Below are 10,441 nucleotides of genomic sequence, written 5' to 3'. Positions count from 1 at the left end.
AAGTATGCACCGCCGCTCCATGGAAGTAAATGCTGTGATGCCGGCGAGTGCCTAAATACATGCGGTGGTCCAACCGAGAAATTGCTTGGTCGATCAAGGATCACCCCAAAATCATGCCGAATCCGGGTGGATATGCTCTTGTTGTGGACCCGATCATGAAAGGGCCGCAAACTCGAGTGAAGTTCAGCAAGGTGCTGATAGACAATGGCAGCAGACATCAATATCATGTACAAGCACACCATGCATACGCTGGGCATAACGAGAAAACATGCTTCGGCCAACGCGCACAACGTTCCACGGGATCGTTCCGGGTTTGTCCTGCGCACCGGTTGGAAAAGTCCGGGTGGACGTGTCGTTTGGAGGACGTGACAATTGCCGGGTTGAGAACACTGGAGTTTGAGGTGGTGGACTTAGATAGTCCGTACCATGCTTTGCTTGGGGAGACCGGCACCGGCGGCCTTCATGGCCTCGACCCACACGGCGTATCTCAAGATGAAGATGCCGGCACCTCGTGGACCTCCGGCTGTGGTGGGAAACTACAAGATCTCGCTGGAAACAGCCTCGCCGGGTCGAACCTAGCGGAATCGATGGTGATCGCGGAGGAAAAGAAAAGGATGCAAACAGTGCATTGCGGCGGCTCGGTCCTCACGGCTGAGCTTAGCGGCAATGAGTGCAAGTCCGAGCGCTCCGGCATTCAAGCCAACAAATGAGACAAAGGACATTGTGCTTGGATCCGGCCTACCCGGAGCGCACCGTTCGTATCGGTGCCGGCCTCGATCAAGCATAGGAAAGCGCGCTCGTCGGCTTCCTCCGTGAGAATCGGAATATCTTTGCACTGGTCAAGCGAAGATTTGGTAGGTGTTCCGAGGAGCTGGCTGAGCACTCCTTGAACGTTCGGAAAGATGCCAAGCCGGTGCGACAACCCTTGCGCCGGTTCGCTGAAGATAGAAGAAAGATCATAGGAGAAGAGGTAACCAAGCTGCTTGTTGCCAAATTCATTGTGGAGGTCACGCACACAGAGTGGCTGGCCAATCCGGTGATGGTTGAAAAGAAGAAAGATGAGAACACGGAGGCAAAAGCTCCGAAGGTGTGGCGCATGTGCATCGACTACACTAACCTCAACAAAGCTTGCCCAAGAGACCCTTTTCCTTTGCAACGAATCGATCAAGTGATTGATTCAACCGCTGGGTGTGAGTTGTTGTCCTTCCTGGATGCCTATTCCGGTTTCCACCAAATTCCCTTGAAAAAGGAAGATCAAATAAAACCTGCGTTCATTACCCCGCACGGGGCTTACTGCTATATCACTATGCCTTTTGGTTTGCGCAACGCTGGTGCAACGTACCGGCATTTGTATGCAAAAATGCTTGTTTGATCAAATCGGAAAGAATGTGCAGGTATATGTGGATGACATCGTGATAAAAACTAAGGTAAAAGATACCCTGATCGATGATCTCCGGCAAACATTTGATAACCTAAGGAGGTTCCGGATGAAACTCAATCCGGCAAAATGTACTTTCGGTGTTCCTGCCGGCAAGCTGCTGGGTTTCCTCGTCTCAAGCCGAGGCATTGAGGTCAATCCGGTAAAGATCCGGGCAATCGAAAGAATGACAATACCACAGGATTTGAAGGACATACAAAAGTTTGCCGGAAGCTTAGCATCGCTAAGCCGGTTCATAAGCAGGTTGGGAGAGAAGGCCTTGCCATTGTATGCCTTAATGAGAAAATCCGATAAGTTCGTACGGACCCCTCGAGCGGGACGCAGCATTCAAAGAGCTGAAAACAATGTTAGCTACCGCGCCAATATTGGCTTCGCCGTTGGAAAGAGAACCAGTGTTGTTGTACATAGCAGCAACCAACCGGGTCGTGAGTGTTGTTGTGGTAGTAGAAAGAGAAGAGGAAGTAAAAACCGTCCAGAGGCCGGTATACTACCTGAGCGAGGTGCTCTCCCTCTCAAAGCAAAACTACCCGCACTTCCAGAAAATGACCTATGGCGTGTTTATGGCCGCCACAAAGCTCAAGCACTACTTCGAGGAGCATCCTATGAAGGTGGTGAGTGAAGCACCCATCTCTGACATCATGTGCAACAAAGACGCCAGCGGCCGAATTGCAAAGTGGGCAATCCAGATATCACCATACGTGCCGGTGTACGAAAGAAGAGATGCCATAAAGTCACAGGCTTTGGCTGATTTCCTTGTTGATTGGGCGGAGATGCAATACAAGCCGCCGGATCAGAAGATAGAGTACTGGAAAATGCACTTTGATGGATCCAAGCTCAAGGAGGGTCTAGGTGCCGGTGTGGTGCTCACTTCACCGAAAGGAGATCACCTCCGGTATGTTTTGCAAGTACATTTCAGAGCATCGAACAATGTCGCTGAATATGAAGCTTTGATCCATGGGCTTAAGGTCGCAAAAGAAATCGGTGCGCACCGGATCATTTGCTATGGAGATTCAGATCTTGTGGTACAGCGGTGTTCGGAGATTGGGATGCAAAAGATGCCAACATGGCCTCGTACCGGTTTCACGTGCAAAAGATTGCCGGGTTCTTCGAAGGTTGTGAGTTTCACCATGTACCGCGTGCGAGAAAATGAAGGCTGCGGATGCTTTGTCCAAGATAGGCTCATCCCGACAAGAAATTCCTCCCGGAATAGCTACGGCACACCTGAGAGTACCATCAATCAAGCCAAGTCCCGAGTCGGAATCAATTTTTGTTCCGGAGTCACACATTGTGCCAATGGATATCGATGGAGGGAACCCGGGGACTGCTCCGGCGAACCCGGGGACTGTTCCGGGAAGCTCGGGGACTGCCGTACCCATACAGGAAGAAATGATGCTGGTGGATAGCATGGAGATAGATGCACCGGTGTTTTTGGTTCGAGAGATACCGTCATGGGCTAAACCTATTAAGGAATTCCTAATCAACGGCACCTTGCCGGCTGACGAAAATGAATCAAGGAGAATCCAAAGAAGGTCCAAGGCATACACATTCATCAATGGTGAGGTGTACAAGAGAAGCGTTACCGGTGTCCTTCAAAGATGTGTGGAACCGGAAGAAGGGAAAGAAATGCTTGAGGAAATTCACCAAGGAGAATGTGGGCACCATGCCTCGTCAAGGGCGCCGGTAGCAAAAGTGTTTCGGCATGGGTTCTACTGGCCCACTGCTTTGGAGAACGCCGAGGATTTGGTAAGAAAATGCAACGGGTGCCAGAGGTACGCCAAGCAAAATCATACCCCAGCGTCCGGTTTAAAGACAATACCGCTAACATGGCCGTTTGCTGTTTGGTGCCTTGACATGGTTGGCCCATTCAAAACTGCAAGGAGCGACATGACTCACATCTTGGTCATGGTGGATAAGTTCACCAAATGGCTAGAAGTAAAACCTATCGCAAAGTGTGATGGGCATACAGCTGTGAAATTCTTGAAAGATGTCATCTTGCGGTATGGATACCCGCACAGCATCATAACTGACAATGGAACCAACTTTGCTCAAGGGGAGTTCAAAAGGTTCTGTGAGGATAAGAACATCCGGTTGGATTTGTGCTCGGTGGCACACCCACAAGGCAACGGCCAAGTGGAAAGAATGAATGCTTTGGTACTCTCCGGTATCAAACCCGGACTCATTGACGCGAGTGGAAAAGGCACCGGGGTGTTGGCTTGATGAGATACCATCTGTGTCTGTGGAGTATAAGAACAACCCCAAACCGGTCTACCGGATACACTCCGTTCTTCATGGTCTATGGAGCGAAGCGGTCATACCAACCGACATCATCCATGATTCACCAAGAGTGCAGCTCTATACTGAGCAAGAGGTCAAAGAGGCCAGAGAAAATGATGTGGACTTGCTAGAAGAAGCAAGGGAGCTAGCTTTGGCAAGGACAGCCATTTACCAGCAAAACCTCAGACGCTATCATGACCGGAAAGTCAGTCCAAGAGTTTTCCGGGAAGGAGATCTTGTGCTTCGCCTAGTGCAGCGCACTGAAGGCCGGCACAAGCTCTTGCCACCTTGGGAAGGTCCCTTCATTGTAAGCAAGGTGCTTCACAATGATGCATACTACCTAATTGATGCACGGGAGTGGAAAGAAGGAAAGGCGGACAAGTCCGGAGAGGAGAGCAAGCGTCCATGGAACATAGCTCGTTGCGTCCTTTCTACTCTTGAAGTGGTGGTGTAAGAAGTTCCTTTTTTGTACCTTATATGCTATGAATAAAAGATGCTGGAACATTGAATGAGTCTCGGGGACTACCCCAATAAGATTGCATGTAACTTGTCTATTTTTTTCAGTTTACCGGTTGCTTATTGAATGTTTTACCTTTCCGGTTTAGTAGTGTGCTAAATCCTACCGGAGTCTTCGACTCTGCTGCTGTCCGCAAACCGGCTTCATGGCAAGCAAGATAAACCGGTAGGGGATAAGCACATGAACTGCAAGAAGGGAAAGCAGGAAAGAACAATCCGGAAAATTTAACTAACCCCGGTTATACCGGTTTTTTGCAAAATTTCAAAGTTATTTCTAAGTTCAAGAAGATGTTTGTTTGGTGAAAGAACCTTGTGCTCATACGCCAAAGAACGCCCAGAGAAGGCAGGCAGAGCCAAGGCAAAAGAACCAAGTATGCATCAAATTGGACGCGGAAGCAATTGAGAAATCTTTGCAGTACAGGATAAAAGCAGAACCAACAGCAAAATATGCTAAGGAAAACTCATAAATACTTAGCTACCGGTATAACTTACCGGCAGGAAATGTTGTAGCACAACCACAAGAAAACTTAAGTTTTACATCTTAAGCCCCGGCATACCGGGGCAGAATTTACTGAGACATTGTTTTAAGGTAAACGGGGCCAACGGGCATAGCGAGGCAAAGGTGTCATAGAAGGTCATCGGGGCAGCGGGGACGTCGGGTGGAGCAGCACCGGCCTCGGCATCTTCGGGAGGAGTAGCGTCGGCTTCGGGAGCATCCGGCGGCACGTCCCGGCAGCTTCACCTTCATCTCCCTCGTCTTCTTCTTCCTCATCGCCGAGGTAGTCCTTGACGCCGGGAGGAGGTGGGATGAAGGTGCGGACCTCAGCATATTCGGCAAGCCGGTATGCACGGTCCTGCCGCTTCGCGGTGAGCGCCGGGTCTGTGTCCGTGGGAGCATCCGCGCGCACGCCCTGAAGAGCGTCCAGATCAAGAGCAGGATACCATGAGCACGCGGAGCGCAGCGCCGTGTCGGCTCCGGCACGAGCCGCAGAGCATTGCCACTCGCGGATTCGGTGCCCGGCATCTTTGAGCCGGTTGGCGGTGAGCGTGATGTTCTCCGGCAGCTCCTCCTCAGGCCATAACACCTTGAAGATCTGGATGGCGGCGGTTGGCAGGTCGACAAGAAGCCGGTCGACGCAACGCATATGTTGGACCCGCGCTGAGAGGGCGACAAGATAGTCGTACCCGTCCCAGTGCGCATCCATGTTGGGGAACTCCCGCGCAATCCGGTCCTCCCTTACTTTCTTCACGACATAGGACTGGGATTCCGGGAAGTGCTCTACAGAAAGAAAGAAAAAACATAAACACAAGATACCGGAAAAGAGTGTGTCGGGAAAGAAAGGAACAAAGATATATCTTCAAGGGAAAAAAAAAAGCTTGTAAGCAAGAGAAGGGACAAGGCAAGGACTTACGGAGAGCTAGCGCATCTATTTTCATAACCAACCGATCATACTCCCGATGATCGGTGGTCATGGTATCAATAAGCCGCTCCGCTGCTTTCCGCGCCTTCCTTTCCTCCTCCAGTTCTGCCGTCAAGACGGTGTTGGCGTTCGTGGAGTCCTCCACAACCTCCGCCAGCCTAGCCTCCGCTGCAACCCGAGCATCCTTCAAAACTTGCTCATGCCGGAGCGCGGCTTGTATGGCCTGCTCCTTGAGCTCCCCCGGGCGGTCTTACGGGCCTCCGGCGCCTCGTTGTGCTCCACGAGGAGCTGCTCCTTCTCGCCTAAATACCAAAAGAAAAGTCTTAGCAAGCAGCACTAGATCGAATGAAAAAAGGAAAGGGTCAGCAGAAAAAGAAAGGATGGTACCTTGGAGCTTGGCAACCTGGGCCTTCAGGGCCTCGAGGCTAGCTTCCGGAACAACTGTTAGACAAAGAGTGCGTAAGCATCAAGGAAGGAAACATTCCGGTAAAAGATGCCGGAGGGAAAAGAAACGAACCTTGGCGGTGGTCGTGAGCCTCGGCAAGCTCCCGATGCTCCCACGAAGCTCCTCGAAGAGCTGCTTCGGGTGTCGAGCGGTGCTCTATTCAAAGAAAGGTAGTTGTGAGAAAGAAACAAAGTTTCAACCCGAAACTCGGGGGTCGGCAGCGCCGGTGTCATGCTGGGTTTTAAAACTAAGTTGTATGCTAAGAGGAAGGTGTTTAACCCGAAACTCGGGGATCGGCGGTGCCGGTTTCACGCTAAGTTTTAAGTTAAAGTTTTGCGCCAAGAGCTGCGCTCTCACCACAAAACTCGGGGGCTGGGAGAATAGATAAGATCCGGAAAGAAAAAGAAACCGGCATCAACAGGAATTATGAAAGAGGTTTAGCAGAACTTACCACCACATTGTTGGTAGCATCGTACCAAGCACTGTCGAACTCTTTCACGGCGCGTTTAACACGCGTGAAGTGTTCTTCAGTGGACCGAGCCCCGGCAGGATCCGGCGCCGGAAGGCGGTCCTTCCCCAGGCCGCGGGTTGAGGCCAGAGATATCCGCCTCGTTCCACTTCTGGGCATAGGGGAGGAGGTGCCCCAAGTCCTTGCCCGCGCGCTTCAGTTCAACGATCCGACCTAGGAGGCCGGTGGGCTTGTCCTGTGCAACGAGCGCGGCGGGGCTGACGTGCAGCACCACATCTCCTGAACCACCAGAGGTGCCGCCCTCCACAGCCTTGCCGCGGGAAGCCCCGGGCTTTAGAAAAGTGGTGATCTTGGGGGTCTTGGACGGCACCGGCTGCTTGGCCGCGGAAGGTCCTTGGCTGGGCGGCGGTGTCGGCGTGGCCTCAGGAGGAGGAATAAAGACAGGCGCGGAAGCATCCGGCGCGGTAGGGGAAGAGTTTGGCTTCTTCTTCTTCTTCTTCGGGGGAGAGGGAACCAGAGGTTCCGCCTGCCCGGCATCGGCTTGGCCGGCGCCGATGTTGCTGGCGCCGGTGTCTTGGGTCTCTGGAGGGGAGGTAGAGTCCTCCTCCGCGCGGTGATCTGGAGGTGTTGGGGCCGCGCGCCCCGAACTTGTAGTGCCCCCCGAAGGGGAGGCAGAGGTGTTGCCGGCACCAGATGGTGTCGGACTTGAGTGAGGAGGAGGAATTGAAGTCCTCGCGGAACCGGCGGAGCCAGCGGAGCCGGCCGAGCCAAGCTCAAGTGCAGGGCTGAAAGAAAGGAAAAGGAGAACGAGTTGGAAAAAAGCAACCGGAGAAGAATTCGGTGGAAACAAAGAGAGTATAAAAAAAAAGAGATAAAACTTACCCAGAAGACATCGGCATCCGCCTCTGCTTGTAGCGCTTGGTGCCGACCTGCTTCCCGCCGATGACCTCGGTCCGAGGGCGCTTGCCGGAAGAGGCACGGCTGGGGCCGGCATCAGCAGCCGGAGGATCACTCTTCTGGCCTTCGGCCATAAGGTTGTCCAGGAACTCGTCCCCCACCTCGGCTTGCAACGGAGGCACGTGCTCATGGACCTGTGGTTTGTTGCCGAGCGAGGGAATGTCTACGGAACGGAAATAGCAAAAAGAGCATAAGAAAACGAACGAAAGGCTACCTCAAGTATGGTCAAATCATCGGACGAACCAGCTGGTTCCGGCGGAGACTTGCCGAGGCGGGAAGGCGGAGTCCGGCCCATCCTCGGATCCAGCCAATGAATGACAGGATCCGGATCGTACTTGTCCAAGGGCCTCTTCTGGACAGGGCCTCGCCGGTCTGAATCAATCCGGGGGAAGCGGGCCTTGGCCTGAAAGCAAAGGAAAAAAGAAAGGTTAGACACTAGCACAAAAGTTACCGGTAACACGACCCGAGCCGCATATCTTCTTACATCTTTGGACGGAGGATTCCTGGCACTAAGAGGGCAAAGGCCCCACTCCCAGTCATCCGGCATGTCCGTTTGGCAGATTTGGCCCGCCTTTAGGACCACGTCCTCCTTGCTCAAAGCCAAGCCGGTGATCTTGGTGGGATCGCCGGGGCCGTACATCTCACTAATTTTGTGCGCGCGCTCGCCGGAGGAAGCACCCGGCGGGCGATGAAGGCACGGATGATATCGTCGGAGCAGATCTTGGTGTCCCTCATCAACCCCTGCATGAAGCGCACCACCCGGTTCGTCTCGGTGTGATCCCTTCCGGGGTTGTACTGCGCGTTGGTCTTGGCGGGGGCGCCGGGTTGAACGCCGGCAAGTTGATGAGGTCCTCGTCGCCCGCGTTCTTCACATAAAGAACGTCGTCCGCCACAAGCGGCAAGACTCGAGGCCGTTGAACTTAAAAAGGGGCTCCCTTGGCGGGAGCCGATAATACGAGACCCGCATTGAACGGGGGTTTGGGCTTAGGAATGTCCTTGCCCTGGACCGAATTGATCCGAAGGGAGAAAAAGCGGGCGAACGTCTCGCGAGCGGGACGGATGCCAATGTAGCCCTCCATGAAGGCCACAAAGCAAGAAAGATAAAAAACGGCGTTGCCGGGGAGATGATGAGGTTGGAGGCGATAGAAGTCAAGGAGTTGGCGAAAGAAATCCGAGGCGAGGAAGGCCGAAGCCACGCTCAAAGTGAGCAAGGAAAACAACGGCCTCACCCGGTTCGAGCACCGGTTGGATTTCGCCGCGAGGAAGCCGGCAGGTAACTCCTTCCGGAATCCTCCTGGACCGGTAGAGCCAGTCGATCTCATATTGGGTCACGTCGGAACCTCTCCAGGCTCCGCGTGTCTTGTCCTTTCCGGAGGCCCGGCTAGATGTGCCAGCCTCTTGCTTCCGGCTGGATGCCTGGCCCATCCGGGCGAGGTCGTCGGTTAACCCGTCGGAGGCGTTGCTATCTTGGGTGCTAGAAGTGGCGGCAGGGAGAGATCCCTCGCTAGACATGGAGATCTAGGAGATGCCGAAATCTACCGAGAAACAGTTTTCCCCCAAACGAACCCTCGCGCGAAGATCTACGAGTAAGAGGAAAAGCAAAACAAAGAGCGAATAAATACTCTACCGTCCCCGAGATCCAAAGTGCAAAGGAGAAAGAGGTAAAGGCGCGTCGAGCCTAACCTTAAGCGGCGGAGTCGCGAGGAAGGGAGTTTGTCTGGAGGAGCGGCGAGCCTAGGGCCGCCGAGGAAGTCCGGCGACGACGAGGCGAAGAACGGCCTAAGGAAGCGCGAATGCGGCGGGCTCGGTGAAGTTGTCGTCGAAGATCTCAGCACGACGACGTCCGGCGGAACACGGGAGTAAGTTCGCCGGGCAACGGGCTCGAGCAAGCGGCGGCGACGAAGAATGGCAAAGGCACGGAGGCGATGAACTCGCGCGCGGGGAAGTGGGGAATGCGAAGAAGATGAAGGAGGAGCGGCGGTTGCGCTTATAAAGAAGGAGGGAAGTGGGCTGGAAACCGCTGGGCCGCGGCGGTTCGCCTCGCGGCCCACGGCGGTTCGCACAATGGGCCGCCACGTGTCGACGAGATACACGCGAAAAAGCCGAAGGCCACACGGGGGCACACAGAGATCTGGAACGGCTAGTGGGATCCGCTGCGGTGCATTAAATGAGCGCGCGGAAGTCGAAACGAAATGACAGCCGACACCGGCGCGTCGATCCACAGTGCGCATGTCTCTGTCAGGCGCGGGGCCCGAGATATTCTCGACTTCGCCGAGGAAGCGTTCAATGGTTAAGATACCGGAAGATAAGGCACCGGGGCATGACTTGCAAAGAAAAGATAAGGAGGATCCGGGCAAAGATGCCGGATCCGAGCGTGACGCCGGATGAATCAAACCGGTATCAAAGACATAAGAACCTGGCATGGTCTGTTGGATAGGATCCACCAGACTATACCAGCTTCGGGGACTAATGTTGGGGGGATGACCCCCGGTATGCCAAAGGCATGTCAAACCGGATGGCTCGTGCCATCAAGATACCGGTTTAATGTTTATACCGGAACCTGAGGTTAAGAGTTTAGCTAAGTAGAGCTAAGCCGGTATCCCCAAGAGGGGTATACCGGAACCCGGTAAAGAAGATACCGGAAAGGAGAGCTCGTCGGCGGGACCGGTCAAAGATTCTCTCCGAGCTAGAAGACAAAGATGAGCTAAGCAAAGTAACTTTTGACGAAGGGCTGACGATAAAGAGAAGAGTGACGGTCAAAGAAGCCGGAGGACGTCGGCGCCCCGATTAAAGAGGACTCCGGTGTCATCTATGATTAAAGTAGCTTTGTAAAGTAGTTTGTCTAGTCAAAGATGCCATTAGGGTTTCTTCCGGTGTAAGCCACCCTCTCCCCTATATAAGGAGAGGGGGTACCGCCTCCT

Source organism: Lolium rigidum, chromosome 3, assembly GCF_022539505.1.
Source record: "Lolium rigidum isolate FL_2022 chromosome 3, APGP_CSIRO_Lrig_0.1, whole genome shotgun sequence".
Taxonomy (NCBI): domain Eukaryota; kingdom Viridiplantae; phylum Streptophyta; class Magnoliopsida; order Poales; family Poaceae; genus Lolium; species Lolium rigidum.
Note: the sequence above shows the minus strand (reverse complement) of the source record.